Source organism: Bombina bombina, chromosome 1 (assembly GCF_027579735.1).
Source record: "Bombina bombina isolate aBomBom1 chromosome 1, aBomBom1.pri, whole genome shotgun sequence".
NCBI classification, from domain to species: domain Eukaryota; kingdom Metazoa; phylum Chordata; class Amphibia; order Anura; family Bombinatoridae; genus Bombina; species Bombina bombina.
The window spans coordinates 567,101,526-567,119,042 of record NC_069499.1 but is presented as its reverse complement, the minus strand read 5'-3'; the positions used below and the strand labels follow the sequence as shown (position 1 = coordinate 567,119,042).

At 37.1% G+C, this 17,517-nt stretch overlaps 1 protein-coding gene across 1 annotated transcript in view; it reads right to left on the bottom strand.

Moving 5' to 3' along the window:
* Positions 1-17,517, bottom strand: part of MAP2 (microtubule associated protein 2) — a 237,659-nt gene that overhangs the window by 151,005 nt on the left and 69,137 nt on the right. The gene's annotated exons all lie outside the window — the stretch shown is intronic.

The window sequence follows — 17,517 nt, the reverse complement described above, 5'->3', positions numbered from 1 at the left end:
GAGTTTGACTGTATTTTTTTTAACACTCCTTGTCCAATGTGTTTCCTAAGAAGCATGTAATTATTCAGTATATATCTTCCTCCCACTGAACTTAGCATTAATATTTAATGGGGATATTAATTCAGTCCTGTCACATGTAATAGTTTTTCATGTTATTAGATTGTTGCTTGATGGTTTCCTTTTTTCTTCTATGTACCAGCCATGTATATTTTTTAGGGACAGCAAACACATTTTAATAACAGTGCATTTCTGGTGTGTTGCTATAAAATAACAGATCATTTGATAAAGCCAATTAAAGGGACAGTCTACACCAGAATTTTTATTGTTTTAAAAGATAGATTATCCCTTTATTACCCATTGCCCTGTTTTGCATAACCAACACAGTTATAATAATATACTTTTAACCTCTGTGATTATCTTGTATCTAAGCCTCTGCAAACTGCCCCTTTTTTCAGTTCTTTTGACAGACTTGTAGTTTAGCCAATCAGTGCCTGCTCCCAGATAACTTCACGTGCACGAGCACAGTGTTATCTATATAAAATACATGAACTAACACCCTCTAGTGGTGAAAAACTGTTAAAATGTATTCTGAAAAGAGGTGACTTTCAAGGTCTAAGAAATTAGCATATGAACCTCCTAGGTTAAGCTTTCAACTAAGAATACCAAGAGAACAAAGCAAAATTGGTGATAAAAGTAAATTGGAAAATTGTTTAAAATTACATGCTCTATCTGAATCATGAAAGTTTTTTTTGGCCTAGACTGTCCCTTTAAGGAAATGTATGTAGCATGGTTAGCCTTGAAAAGACAGCAAGGTGCATTTCAAGTTCTGAAAATTAGAAATTGCTTATTTTTCAGAGCTAAATTACAGGAAAGGGGGCAAAATAAATAATGAAAATATATGGCAAACTTGTTTCATTACACATAACTAAGCAATTATATAAAAATCTCAAGGTGTTTATTACCTCTCACGGACAACCATTGGGTAGCTCTCTATAACATTGCAATTATAAAATAATCTATCAGTAGATACTCATTGGCTTTGAATAGGAATTTGAGGATAACTTTTCCCACATTACTTTCACTGGATCCTGTCTCAAAGAGTATATGGATTACCACAGATCCTCAGGGAGTTGAAAATGGATTTTCTTAAACTATAAAAAAAATCATCTCTATATGTGACCAGAGTATTTATGGGATTTCTTAGTGACTGCCAGCATCTCCAGCTGCTGAGACTTTTTCCGCCATAGGGTGTCTGTCTATGAGTTGGTTAATTGTTTATATATAATCATGTTTTCCCACAAACACTACATTTGTTATATTTATGTATTAACTCCTATTTATTATGTGTTTCCTTCCTTCCATTTAAAAAAAAAAAAAAGCAAAAAAACACACTTAAACCTAAAATAGAATTATTTCTACAATAATCAGGCGGAAGTGCTGTATAAAAAAGACTATTATTGTTCCCCTTTATTTGATGAGATACATTTAACCCAGCATCTAAAACTCAGATAATGAAAACTCTTTTGAGTTGGACACAGAGCAAATGACTGAATAGAGACTTTAAGTACAGTCCACTGAATGAACAGCATTGTGCAGTAATTCATGAGAAAATCAGACATTTTATCTCTGGCTTCGAGATCCATAGTACATTTGGTTAAAGTGTTTCTGTTTAACTCAATGAATTAAAAACGTTTTACTCACTTTCTTTGAATATTACACATGTGCATTCGGTTTCAAACAAATGTAAAGAAAAAACGCTATGATTTATCACTATTCATTGCATTTATCTGTAAACGAAAAATGAACTTTCCTTTAATGGGAAAAATGTATATGATAAAAAATTATTTGATACGTTTGTAAGGTTAAAACCGTTAGTCTAAACGGGGGAAAATGCTTTTCTGCAGGTGGGAAAGACTTCAACAGTTCAAATCTACACTATTTAAGCGGGAAAGGCTTCAAAAGCTAAAAGTTATATTGAATTGTATTCAATAACAATTTAGCAGTGTCAGTTCATAGGTCAGTCAATATTATGTCAATCCTGACCTCACTAACAAAAAAAACTTAAAAAGATAAAAGATCTTTGTTTGTGCTGTTGCTGGCTTGTAGCACTAGCTACTACTATAAATATATTTCAGTTTAAACTATTGTTCATTAACAAATTGCAACTGAGCCCTTTAATGAAATTAGGATAAAATCAAAGAATAATTTTTTTTCCTGATGAACAATTCATTCCAAACAACATTTTGGTCTGTTAAATATGTATTAAGTGATTTCATGTATGCACAATCTTTACATGTAAAATTTCAAGTTACTTTAACAAAAAAAAGAAAAGAAACATGGTTATGGCTCTTATTTCTTTACAATCTATGGGCAAGAATACAAGTCGCACGGCAATCTTTCTTTTGGGGTTGCACAGCTATTACAAGTTGAAAAATAACTTATTTTGCGCACGTTAAGCCGCGTAATGCAAACAGTCAAATTGCGTGTGCGCTCACGTATTCCCCATAAAAGTCAATGGAGAAGACAAATAGAAAAAAAACACACAGAAAACCCCTAATATGCTGCGCAAAGCCCTTGATGTATTCTCCTTGAAAAGTGTACATGAAAATGTGAGTATTTCATATTGCGAATGTTTTCGTAACGGAATATGTTCTATTTATTTGTAAATAAATATTTCTCTATATATGAGATGATTTTTGAACAGATATATCTATTTATAGCAAGATATGTATATGAATATATATACTATGTCTAGATATCTCAAGATCTATATGCGAATAGCTCTTTGAAAATCCCTCTGAGATATTGTTTAATGTGCATAAGATTGTAATGTAAAATCTATTTATTATCTCCATAGTTAAACATATCTCTCTCTATATATAAATCCATGTTTCTTTATGTATGTGTATGTATGTCAATGTAAAATCCCAGCGTCAGCTTTTTCTCCCTAACACCCGAGATCTCCGATCTTTAAGCCCTTATAACTTTTGTGTGCATTATTATTTTTAACTATTTTTATTAGACAGTGCTAACATGAGTGTTACTGTACTTTGTAATGTATTTTGGAAGTGTTTTGTGAAACTTTTATGTTGCGCAAAACTGTTAACTACAGCTCTTCCAACGTGGAAAGGAGTGTTGTGTAAAAGGCGAATGCGCGCACGCAACTTGCAATAGTTGTGCAATGGAAATTGATTGGGAAAAGAATATATATGGCACAAAAAGGTAATAATGCGCGACTTGTAATCTTGCCCTATGTTATTTTTTGTCAATATTATTTCATAATGTAATCACTCTACATCTTGTCATAATACTGCAGAATATATAAATAAAAAATAAATGATATTAATTTTATGGGGCTGTAGTGCATAAATCAGTTTGCAATTGTAGACAACTTTTATGAAAATAAACATAAACATTAATAAAAAAGAATTCAAGCACTTAAAGTTAACATATTATGAGAAGCATATCGCTATCTCTTACAACAACATTATGCTATTTCCCCAAACAAAGTGATAGATAGGCCAGATTTTTCCCTACAAGAAGAAAATGTGCAAGTGTCATTTAGCCACCAATTAGCAAGCGCTACCCAGGTGCTGAACAAAAAATGGGCTGGCGCCTAAGCTTACATTCCTGCTTTACAAATAAAGATACCAAGAGAAGAAATAAAAATTAATAATAGGAGTAAATTAGAAATTTGCTTAAAACTGTTGCTCTATCTGAGTCATGAAAGAAAAAAAATTGGGTTTCATATCCCTTTAAGTTATATGTAAGTTATATGGATTATGACAGGGTGTGGGACTGGAAAGGGCTCAAAGGTGTATGTGTGAATGTATACGTGTATGAGTATGCATGTATACATGTGTATATGTATGTATGCGTGTATACATGTGGGTGTATGTATGTGTGTATGTATACATGCATGAGAGAGTATGTGTGTATACATGTGTGTTTGTATGTATACGTGTATGAGTATGTGTGTATACATGTGTGTATGTATGAATGTGTGTATGTATACATGTATGGGTATGTAAGTATACATGTGTGTATGTATGTATGTATATATGTATACATGTATGTGTATGTGTGTATACATGTGTGTATGTATGTATACATGTATGGGTATGTGTGTATACATGTGTGTATGTATGTATATATGTATGTGTGTATGTATACATGTATGAGTATGTGTGTATACATGTGTGTATGTATGTATGTGTGTATGTATACATGTATGAGTATGTGTGTATACATGTGTGTATGTATGTATGTATGTATGTGTGTATGTATACATGTATGGGTATGTGTGTATACATGTGTGTATGTATGTATATATGTATGTGTGTATGTATACATGTATGAGTATGTGTTTATACATGTGTGTATGTATGTATGTGTGTATGTATGTGTGTATGTATACATGTATGGGTATGTGTGTATACATGTGTGTATGTATGTATATATGTATGTGTGTATGTATACATGTATGAGTATGTGTGTATACATGTGTGTATGTATGTATGTATGTGTGTATGTATACATGCATGAGTATGTGTGTATACATGTGCGTATGTATGAATGTGTGTATGTATACATGTATGAGTATGTGTGTATACATGTGTGTATGTATGTATGTAGGTGTGAAGTGTTTTTAGCTTACATTGCAATGAAAAAACATGTCTAATTCTAAGTGAAGAGCTCCACTAATTGAGTAGAGGTTTAATGCACAATTGGTTTAACGCTTGAGCGATGGTCTACATGAGTTTTTTCAGGGAGTCCCCATAGAAATCTATTATGTGAGGGATTTAGCGCACCCTTTTACTCCAGTGATACAATATTACTTTAACTTGTAATATAAGATAAAAAAATAAAAGTGCTATTGATTTTACTCAAGCAATGTTAACGCACAATAGTGCTGATATTTTTGCGCTAATCTAAGCATAAATATATCATAGAAATCAGTGTTTCCCAGTTATACCCCTAAACACCCTACTCTGAAGTTTGTCACAGAGAAAGTGCCAGCTAAAGTGTACTGCGCTGTTAAAAAAGTATCATGGAGACGTGCCAAATATAGGGCCACAGTAATACACCACAAGGAAATGTTGCCATGATAAACTGTGCCATGAATAGTATTCTATACCCAAGTATGCCACCATGAAATGAGCCTGAGCTGAAATAAGATGTAGAAATGTGGTAACATGAATATGACCTCATTATATAGTAAGTGACTAAATACTAAAGAACTGTATGTGTGTTCTGTGTGTGTTTCCTCTATAGGATGATTTTAATAAATTAGTGTCTACTACATTTGCATTTAGCAAAACTGGATTTTGAACTACATTTCTGAATACAGAAAATTATATTTAACATCTATTAGCCTCTTATGTTTTTAACGTAATATTATTTACATTTTACAGCTGGGGTACTAAGGGTAAAAATGTAGTGTATGTACTTGTTACAAAAAGAAACCCTGATCTAACACCCCAGGATTAGATAGGAAAACAAGAAATAGGACAGTGTGCCTTCAGATACACTGATTCTCATGACACTATTAAATTATATTTCAAAATAGCTTGGAGTCACTACATTTAATTATGCTTTTTTGGTTAGATAATTTCTGGATGCTGAACGTAATTAAATAAACTTTGGGTTCCCCATGACTAGACAGATGCTGGTCACTATAGCTGAAAGCTTTATTCTCTGTCCTCCGGCCAGGCACTATGGTGGAGTGAATTTATAGAAATCAGGTCAATATTTACATCTTGTTAATCACCACTGATGACTTCTGGCTTCTGCTAAACATATGACACCTGCAGTTATAATATTTACAGGCTGATATGGTACAATGCACTTGGATGCCTTTATAACTTCATCTAACACCACTGTATGTATAATATCAGAAGCTGTTGCTTCCCCAGTTCCAACTCTCAAAATTAAACCAAAGGTTCTCCCTGAAAATATTTGTTTAGGTTTGCACTTTTACATAAATTTCTTTTTATCCTAACATTATAAATCTAGTTGATTTTAGCTACAAAGCCAATGTTTTAAACCATGTCTTATTCACAGAGCATGCACAAATACCACTAAGGGACATGAAATCCCAAATTTCCCATTCATGAGTCACATACGGCTAAATTACGAGTTTTGCGTTACGGTGCGGTATGGCTATTACGGTGCAGTATGGCTGAAAAATTGGCCATTGCGCTGGAATAGCTGGTAACGCATATTATGAGTCGCGGCGGTATAGGTATACCGCAAGCATTTTAGCCTGTAATGCAACGTCCATTCCGCCCCCCAAAAAATTTGAGTGCTGGATTTTCCATAGCACTGTATTACAGGTTGTGCAGTCCGGCTAAAATGCTTGTGTTACAGCCTATACCGACACAATCCATTCCGCCATCTGAGAGCAGTAGTTATGGATTTTGCAAAACAAAAATGTTTCACAAAACTCATAACTAAACTGTTACAAAGTACACTAACACCGATAAACTACCTATTAACCCTTAAACTGCCGCCCTCCCGCATCACAAATACTATAATAAATTTATTAACACCTAATCTGCCACCCACCCACATCGCCGACACTAAAATAAATCTATTAACGCCTAATCCGCCACTCCCTGACATCGCAGACACTAAATAAAGCTATTCACCCCTAAACTGCCAGTCCTCCCATCGTAACTAATAAACTAAACCTAATAACCCCTAAACCGCCAGACCCTTACATCGCAAAACACTAAATTAAACTATAACCCCTAAACCTAACACCCCCTAACTTTAAATTAAAAGTTACAATATGACTATCTTTAAATAAATAAAATTAACATGTGAAATAAAAAAAACTATGGGGCTTATTTATGAAAGGTCTGTCGGACATGATCAGACAGTGCGGATCATGTCCGACAGACCTCGCTGAATGCGGAGAGCAATATGTTCTCCACATTCAGCATTGCACCAGCAGCTCTTGTGAACTGCTGGTGCAACGCCAGGGGGTGTCAATCAACCCGATCGTATTCGATCGGGTTGAATTGCGGCGATCTCTGTCTGCCTCCTCAGAGCAGGCGGACGGGTTATGGAGCAGCGGTTTTTAGACCGCTGCTTCATAACTGTTTTTCTGGTGAGCCTGAAACACGGGGCTTCAAGCTCCATACGGAGCTTGATAGATAGGCCCCTAAGATTAAACTATAAATTAACCTAACATTACTATTCTAATAAAATTTAAAAAAAAACTACCAATTAACAAACCTAAATTACAAATTTAAAAGAAACTAATATTACATAAAAATAAAAAAAATCTTACATTACAAAAATAATAAACACTAAAATTACGAAAAATTTAAAAAAACTCTAAGATTAAGATAGTTATATTGTAACTTTTAATTTAAAGTTAGGGGGTGTTAGGTTTAGGGTTTAATAGTTTTATTAAGTGTTTTGCGATGTGGGGGTCAGGTGGTTTAGGGGTTAATAGCTTTAGTTCATTAGTTACGATGTGGGGGGCTGGCGGTTTATTTATTATTTGCGATGTGGGGGCTGGCGGATTAGGAGTTAATAGGTTTCTTTAGTGTTGGCGATGTCGGGGAGCGGCAGATTAGGGGTTAATAACTTTTATTAGTGTTGGCGATTGGCGATGTTGGGGAGCAGCAGATTAGGGGTTAATCGCTTTTATTAGTATTGGCTATGTCGGGGAGCAGCGGACTAGGGGTGTTGAGACTAGGGGGTTATGTTAGGGTATTAGGTATTTAAACGTAAATTTCTTTCCCCCATAGACATCAATGGGGTTGCGTTACGGCAATTTGCTATTCCGCGATCACAGGTGTTAGATTTTTTTTCTAACACTCTCTCTCCGTTGATTGTCTATGGGGGAAAGCGTGCATGTAAACTCAGCCCTTGGCTTGTGTGCGGTATGGAGCTTATCGCACCATAACCCACAGCACAAGGAGGTTTTTCAGTAACTCATAATGGCAGCGCTATGGAAATTGCAATAACGCAAATTTTATTGCATTAGTTACGCACCCGGTGTAGCGCAAAACTCATAATCTAGGCCATAGAGAATACAATTTTAAACCACATTCCAATCTACTTCTATTTTCTAATTTTCTTCATTATTTAGATATCCTTTGTTGAAGAAATAGCAATGCATATGGGTGAGCCTATCACAAGCAACATCTATGTGCAGCCACCAATCACCACAATATGGCAGCATTTTTGCAAGCAGTGGCGTCACTAGGGGGGTGCGGGCCGCACCCGGGTGACACCCTCCAGGGGGTGACACCACCAATTTTTTAAATTTTTTATTGAAATTCAAAGAAATACAATGTAGAGATGCATATATTTTTTTATTAGAGGGGCCATCATTTGTGAACATTAGTGGGATTGGGGAAGTTGTAGACACTTTATTTTTTGCCCCTTGAGCCAGCGCTGTAATTTCAACAAATAGTTTTCCCGTCTGCTTTTGCTTATTTGTACATTGCTCCTCCCCTGCCCAATTTCACTATGAATGTTGTGGGCGTACCGTGGGGCTTGCGAAGTTGCGCTGCTAGCCTAAACCTGCCTGCCTATCTATGCTCACTGCTCAGTGACGTGTGGAGCAGTGGAGTCACTCACTGCTATCTCTCTAAACGGGAACTGGGAAATTATAAGAGGGATGCCTGGCACCTGACCGCATGACTGTCTGATACTGTCTCTAAAGTGAAGGAGTCACGTATGATGCCCACCAGACCGGTACGGTTACAGTACACTAAGTGCACACTGAAGAGGTAGGAGGGGAGGGCGGACGGGGGTCTGGGGGTGGGCAGAGAGCAGAGGTGCTTGGCCATAAGAAGCGGTAGGCACACGGCCCAAGGCTATGCACCGACAGACTTGGAACAGAGTCAGAGAGAATTTTCATAGTTTGCGCGCCAAAACCTTTTCTTTAGTGATTTATTTTTAGAGTGCTCCGTTTATTTAATTTGATGCTCTGCTGAGCCAGGGAGCAGCTCTAGGCATGAGCTTTATATTTAATGCAGTGCAGATTACATATTTTGTATGTATGTGTCTGAGTTTGTGTGTGTGTGTGTCTGAGTGCTTTTGTGTGTGTGTGTCTGAGTGTTTTTGTGTGTGTGTGTGTGTCTGAGTGTTTTTGTGTGTGTGTGTGTGTGTGTGTCTGAGTGCTTTTGTGTGTATGTGTGTCTAAGTGTTTGTGTGTGTGCCTAAGTGTTTTTGTGTGTGTGTGTCTAAGTGTTTGTGTGTGTGCCTGAGTGTTTTTGTGTGTGTGTGTCTAAGTGTTTGTGTGTGTGTGTCTGAGTGTTTGTGTGTGTGTCAGAGTGTTTTTGTGTGTGTGTGTGTCTAAGTGTTTTTGTGTGTGTGTGTCTGAGTGTTTTTGTGTGTGTGTTTCCGAGTGTTTGTGTGTGTATCTGAGTGTGTTTTTAAGTGTGGCTGAGTGTTTGTATGTGTGTGTGCCTGTGTTTTTGTGTTTTTGTGTGTCTGCTTTCTGGGGGGAGGGGGGGTGACACCATAACTTACCGCACCGGGTGACACCAACCCTAGTGACGCCACTGACGCCAAGAATGTTATCCATTTGCAAGAGTACTAGATGGCAGCAATACTTCCTGCCATGTAGTGCTCCAGATGCCTACCTAGGTGTCTCTTCAACAAAGAACATAATGGGAATGAAGCAAATTTGATAATAGAAGTAAATTGGAAATTTTTAAATCTTATGCTCTGTCTGAATCACAAAAGAAAAAATTTGGGTTTGATATCCCTTTAAGTTATCAAGTTAAAATAAATACTAGGGACCGATTTATCATGGCCCGAATGGGGCCAAATACCCCTGTTTCCACGCTGCCTCTGAGGTCGAGGACAGCAATCTCATACGATAGGGTTGATTGACACCCCCTGATTGGCCGCGAATCTGAAGGGGGCGGCATTGCACAAGCAGTTCACCAGAACTGCTTGTGCAATGTTAAATGCCGACAGTGTATGCAGTCAGCATTCAGCGATGTCTGGCGGATATGATACACTACAGTGTATCCTGTCCAGCAGAAATTGATAAATCGGCCCTTAGAATTTAAAACAAAGCGATTGTCATGATCCTGTACCTTTAAGGAAAGGAGGAATCATCAGTGATTACCTGTGGTATAAATTCCCTCACCTTTCTTACCTCTACTCTTGGTATTCCTTGCTACTTGGCTCTTAATGTTGAGCCGCTTTGGTGTGCTTATTTCCTGAACCTAATCTGCAGAACCCATCTAAGATTTTTTGTCTCGCTACCTTCAGTTAACCCTGTGTCTTCTCAATACCTCAGCGGTTTTCTCGAACTGTTTTTTCCGGACATAACCAGTATAAGTCAAGCTTTCATTTCAGCTGTCTGTTGTTTACTTCCATCATCAAGTTGTTGCAGGCTTCTACCTTGTCTGTCTACCAACCACATACTTATTTTCTGCCTGACCTTCAGACGCACCGGATTCCGATCAGCTGACCGCAACTCGTCCAACAAGCTCCAATCAGCCAATCAGATTGAGCTTGCATTCTATTGGCTGATCGGAATAGCCAATAGAATGCAAGCTCAATCTGATTGGCCGATCGAATCAGCCAATCGGATTGAACTTGATTCTGATTGGCTGATTCCATCAGCCAATCAGAATATTCCTACCTTAATTCCGATTGGCTGATAGAATCCTATCAGCCAATCGGAATTCGAGGGACGCCATCTTGGATGACGTCCCTTAAAGGAACCGTCATTCGGCTAGTAGGCGTCGGGAGAAGAGGATGTTCCGCGTCGGAGGTCTGCAAGATGGATCCGGAAGAAAGAAGATTGAAGATGCCGTTGATAGAAGACTTCATCCGGATCATGGACCTCTTCAGCTCCCGCTTGGATGAAGACTTCAGCCGGATCATGGACCTCTTCAGCCCCCCGCTTGGGCTTGGATCAGGACATCGGAGGAGCTCTTCAGGACGGATCGGTGAACCTGGTAGGGTGAAGACAAGGTAGGAAGTTCTTCAGGGGCTTAGTGTTAGGTTTATTTAAGGGGGGTTTGGGTTAGATTAGGGGTATGTGGGTGGTGGGTTGTAATGTTGGGGGGGGTATTGTATGTTTTTTTTTACAGGCAAAAGAGCTGAGTTTCTTGGGGCATGCCCCGCAAAGGGCCCTGTTCAGGGCTGGTAAGGTAAAAGAGCTTTGAAATGTAGTAATTTAGAATAGGGTAGGGCATTTTGTTATTTTGGGGGTCTTTGTTATTTTATTAGGGGGCTTAGAGTAGGTGTAATTAGTTTAAAATTGTTGTAATATTTTTCTTATGTTTGTAAATATTTTTTTATTTTTTGTAACTTAGTTCTTTTTTATTTTTTGTACTTTAGTTAGTTTATTTAATTGTAGTCATTTGTAGTAATTGTATTTAATTTATTTATTGATAGTGTAGTGTTAGGTTTAATTGTAGGTAATTGTAGGTATTTAATTTAATTAATTTAATGATAGTATAGTGTTAGGTTTAATTGTAACTTAGGTTAGGATTTATTTTACAGGTAATTTTGTTATTATTTTAACTAGGTAACTATTAAATAGTTCTTAACTATTTAATAGCTATTGTACCTGGTTAAAATAATTACAAAGTTGCCTGTAAAATAAATATTAATCCTAAAATAGCTACAATGTAATTATAATTTATATTGTAGCTATATTAGGGTTTATTTCACAGGTAAGTATTTAGCTTTAAATAGGAATAAGTTATTTAATAAGAGTTAATTTATTTTGTTAGATTTAAATTATATTTAACTTAGGGGGGTGTTAGTGTTAGGGTTAGACTTAGCTTTAGGGGTTAATACATTTATTATAGTAGCGGTGAGCTCCGGTCGGCAGATTAGGGGTTAATGTTTGAAGTTAGGTGTCGGCGATGTTAGGGATGGCAGATTAGGGGTTAATACTATTTATTATAGGGTTAGTGAGGCGGATTAGGGGTTAATAACTTTATTATAGTAGCGCTCAGGTCCGCTCGGCAGATTAGGGGTTAATAAGTGTAGTTAGGTGGAGGCGACGTTGTGGGGGGCAGATTAGGGGTTAATAAATATAATATAGGGGTCAGCGGTGTTAGGGGCAGCAGATTAGGGGTACATAAGGATAATGTAAGTAGCGGCGGTTTACGGAGCTGCAGATTAGGGGTTAAAAATAATATGCAGAGGTCAGCGATAGCGGGGGCGGCAGATTAGGGGTTAATAAGTGTAAGGTTAGGGGTGTTTAGACTCGGGGTACATGTTAGGGTGTTAGGTGCAGACGTAGGAAGTGTTTCCCCATAGCAAACAATGGGGCTGCGTTAAGAGCTGAACGCAGCTTTTTTGCAGGTGTTCGTTTTTTTTCAGCTCAAACAGCCCCATTGTTTCCTATGGGGGAATCGTGCACGAGCACGTTTTTGAGGCTGGCCGCGTCCGTAAGCAACTCTGGTATCGAGAGTTGAAGCTGCGTTAAAAATGCTCTACCCTCCTTTTTTGGAGCATAACGCAGCCTTTTTGTGGACTCTCAATACCAGAGTTATTTTTATGGTGCGGCCAGAAAAAAGCCAGCGTTAGCTACGCGGGTCGTTACCGACAAAACTCCAAATCTAGCCCTATGATTCTTAACGCAGAAATCCTCCACAGTATTCCATCGTAGATAAGGTTTGGCTGTCCACGAAGAACTTAAAACTACGTACTCCTTGCAAGAAATTTAATAAGCTCTATGGGGGTCCTTTTCAGATAATTAAGATCATAAATGAAAATGCAGTCACCTTACGTCTCCCCTCTACATACCATGTACACCCCACATTCCATGTTGCCTTGCTTAAACCTTACTGACAATGTCCGTTCTGAGGATTCTGCAACTTCCACTTCCCTGCCTGACATAGCAGATGATGTGGAGTATGATGTTGAGCGAATTTTTGACTCAAGATGTTTTAAGGGCAAACTCCAGTATCTCATTTGGTGGTCTGGTTTCGATGCAGAGGAGGATTCTTGGGAACCTTCCACTAACCTCTCTGCTCTTTGGCTGGTTTCTCTCTTTCATAGATGTCACCCGACCGGCCTCATCCTTGAACCACGGAGTGGTTCCCTTTTGGGGGGTGTTTTGTCATGATCCTGTACCTTTAAGGAGGGGAGGAATCATCAGTGATTACCTGTGGTATAAATTCCCTCCCCTTCCTTATCTCTATGCTTAGTATTTCTTGCTACTTGGCTATTAATGTTGAGCCGCATTTTTAGCATTTTTGTCTCGCTATCTTCAGTTAACCCTGTATCTTCTCAATACCTCAGCGGTTTTCTCGGACTCTGTTGTTGCCAGACCTAACCAGTATTAGTCAAGCTTTCATTTCAGCTGTCTGTTGTTTACATCCATCCTCATGTTGTTGCAGGCTTCTACCTTGTCAATCTACCAACCACATACTGATTTCCTATTAAGCTATTATGCTATTGTTCATTCCCAGGTTGAGCGCTTCTCTCACGTTACCTATTGTCTTTATTGGAAATATATCAACCCCACTAAAACTTTACCTAATTCACTGGTGTTACTCAAACATTAAGTTTGATCTGCAGTTGAGATTCTTATCACCTCTTGTATGTTTTCCCAGATATTACAAACATGTTATCCCTTGTTACAGCGATAACATCCCATTAGAGGCTAGATTACGAGTGGAGCGATATTTAATGCTCCCGCTTGAGCATGAAAGGGACATTATACACTATATTGTTCTTTGCATAAATGTTTTGTAGATGATCCATTTATATAACCTATACAGCATTTTTTCTTTTTCTTTTTAAAGTATAGATTTGCTTATTTTTTAATACTCCTAACCAAGCCCCAAAGTTTTAGGAGAATACCGAGGTATACCTACTCCAGCTTGCTCCTGTTTGTGTAAAGAGTCTTTTCATATGCAGAGGAAGGGGGGGGGGGGGTGTCTGCTTTTTTTGCTATAGAACCACTTTCAGTGGGTGTTCCAGCTAACCTTTTTAACAGTACCAAACTGGGAGCTTCTAAGTAAGTTTTTAAACAGTTTTATACTGGATTTTTAGATCAGTATCTATGCATATTATTCTTTATAGTAGTGTCTATTATATGCAGTTAAATGAAAATTGGTTTATTCTGTCCCTTTAACTGCGCTAGAAGTAAGCTTTTTGAGTGCGACATTGAAAGTAAACTGTTTTTGCTTGCGCGCTAACCCAACGCGTGTAAAATGCTTAACTTAGAATATTGCGCGTGTGATAACCTATTGCCCTATATTAGTCAATGGAGCAAAAGAGTGGGAAAAAAACCTAACACCCAACTTGTTCACAAACCCAAATGCATATTCTCAAGTGTGCTAATCCTACATGAAAATATGAATATTTCACATTCCAATGTTCTTAACATAAAAAAATATGTTCTATTTATTTTTTTAAATATTGTAAAAAAATATAGATATATTCTATGAATTATTTAGTATATTTTACATTATGTATAAACATTAAAAACACGCAATGAAGATAGCAATTCTTCATGTGCGCTAACCCGATCACGCTAGTCCTAATGCAAACAGGAAAAAAACTAACATTTATCGCTCTTGTACTAAGTCGACAGGTGTTAAACCTACAGCTCTAACCCAAAGGTAGTTGTGAATCAGTAGCGGACCTTCTCAACAGAGGGCCCTGGTGCAAACATTTTTTGGGACCCCCTAAAGGTACCCAGTAGTAAACAATAGCAATATGTATATGCTGCTCTGTATAATATTTTTGGGGATAGACAACCTGCACTCGGATTGTATTCCAGCACTTGGGCCCTAGTGCAACTGCACTTGCTGCACCAATGGTAGTTCCGCCCCTGTTGTGAATAATTTACATTCATATGTTCTTCACATAGACAATAATTTACTTTTTTATATGAAATATATATTCTATATATATCTGATACTGTTCCAGTAAAATACATATCTATACCTATATTTCTATAGCGATAGATATACAGGTATATATATGTATATATATATATATATAAATATATATATATATATACTGTATATATGTGTATTTACAATAAAAAGTACATCATACTGTAAGTGTAGAACATTGGAATGCAACATTTTTTTAACTCCTGTTGGTTTAGTGAGCGAGTATAAGTTTTAGTTTTTTTCAGTTTGCGCTCTGTGCACGTCGGGTTTCGCTCATCCAGAAACTTTTTACTTTCAACTTGTAATATGGCTGTTACCTAATGCACGCAAAAAGCCTCCGTCTATCAAAGATTATGCTAGAGATGTAGCGCTAAATTGCACTCTGCTCCTAATCTAGTCCAAAATGAGTATGGTAAAACCATTAACATTGCTAATGTTTTATGAACCCAAATTATGTGTAACTGAACTAGCAAAAAACATCTTTACAATAAATCTTTCCATAAAATAACAATAATGAAAATAAATAAACCATGTGTTTCCTCTTGGGGGATATCTTTGATGTTATATTTTATTAAAAGAACACTAAAGTAAAAATGAACGTTTCATGATTCAGATAAAAAGTTTGTATTTTTAAAACAAAACAAAACAAAAAACTTTCCAGTTTACTTCCATTATGAAATTGTGCACATACTTTTTCTATAAACACTTTTTGAGGCACCTGCTGAGCATGTGCAAGAGTTCACAGTAAATATATATATGAGTCTGTGATTCGCTGATGGCTGTCACATGGAAATGGGAGACATTTTGAAAATTGTCACATTCTGTATCCCAGGATGTTTCCTTTAGTGATAGAAAACAATAAACAAAATCTCTCCAAATATAAAGTAAGGATAATTGAAAAAAGCAAAGTAAATTAAAAAAAAAAGAATGAATAATTAACAAGTTAAGCACTATTCAAGAAAATTAAGAAATATTTTGTATATATTCTTTATATTGTCTTTTTATTGAATGGCTTTTCTAAGGCATTTGCAGCCTTTTCTTTAAATGAGCATTAAACTCCAATATATTCTATTGTTCATATGATGAAAATGTTACACTAAAGCTATTTGTTTATGCTCAGTTTGGATAGACTGCTCACTTATAAAGAGAGCTCTATTGGTAACCATTTACACATACTAAAAACATTACCAAATATAGTAGGGCAGGAAATTAATGGTCCACAGTCACCAACTGCTTTTATTTGATAATTTATTTATTTTAAAGTTAAAAAGCAGTAAAATATTGTAATTAGTTAGTTCTTAATATTAACTGGTTACAATATTTTACTTACTTTTTTGTGCATTTTTTTGTTTTATATTTGTGTTAAATCTTTATATGACATAGCAATTGATGAGAATTTACTTCCCACACTAATTCTATGTACACTTTCAAAATTGTTTTAACGATATATAAAGTGTAACATTCTGGCATAGATGTAAGTTGTAGTTGTCTTTTAGCAATTACCAACTAAAATGTATTATATGAGTAATAGGCGATAACCCTGCCCAGAGGGCAGTCTATGTTTAAAGAATACAAACCCCCAAGCTAAAGTTACAAAAAATAAAAAAGTAAAATTACATAAAAAATAAACAAAGCTATCCAAAATAAAAAATGTAAACCTAAACTAATACCCCTATAAAAATAAAAAATCCCCCCAAAATAAAAACACCCCCTAATCTAATAGTAAACTACCATTGCCCTAAGTTAAACTGCTCTTTTACTTACAAAAATTACCAATTACCCCTAACAGTAACCTTCCAATAAAAAAAACTAACACTAAAAAAACCTAAACTACCCATTGCCCCTAAACAGGCATTTGTATGGGCATTGCCCTTAAAAGGGCATACAGCTCTTTTACAACCCATTAAATCCCTAATCTTTTAAAAAAAAAAAATCCTAAAACTAAGCTCCAAATAGGTACTTACGGTTCCTGAAGTCCGGCAGAGAAAGTCATCTTCTATCTTCATCCTGTGCGAAGGCAGCGCGGAGCAGAGGTATGAAGCGGTCTTCCCCGATGCGCGGATCCGGAGTGGCGGTCCTGAAGTCCAGGGAGGAAGGTCGGCGGTCCTCAGCAGCGCGGAGGCTCCTCTCCATCCGATCTCCGGCATACACTGAAAATTGAATGCAAGGTACAGCATTCAATTTGGGGTAACTTGCATTCCTATTGGCTGAAATGTTGAAATCAACCAATAGGATTAGAGCTACTGAAATCCTATTGGCTGTTCAAATCAGCCAATAAGATTTCAGTAGCTCTCAACCTATTGGCTGATTTCAAAATTTCAGCCAATAGGAATGCAAGGTACCCCAATAAATATGGGGTACCTTGCATTCAATCTTCAGGGGACGACGGACGATCACATGAAGAGGAGCCTCCACGGCGCTGAGGTCCGCTGCCACTGAAGACCGTCGCTGAGGACTGCTGCTGAGAATCAACGCTGAGGACTGGCGCTGAGGATCCGTGCATCGGGGAAGCGAGCTCTGTACCACTGCTCCATGCCGTCTTTGCTCTGGATGAAGATAGAAGATGATGGAGCCCCCTGGAAGAAGACCTTCTCCGCCGAACTTGAGGAATGGTGAGTATCTATTTGGGGCTTAGTTTTAGGATTTTTTTTTTTTTTTT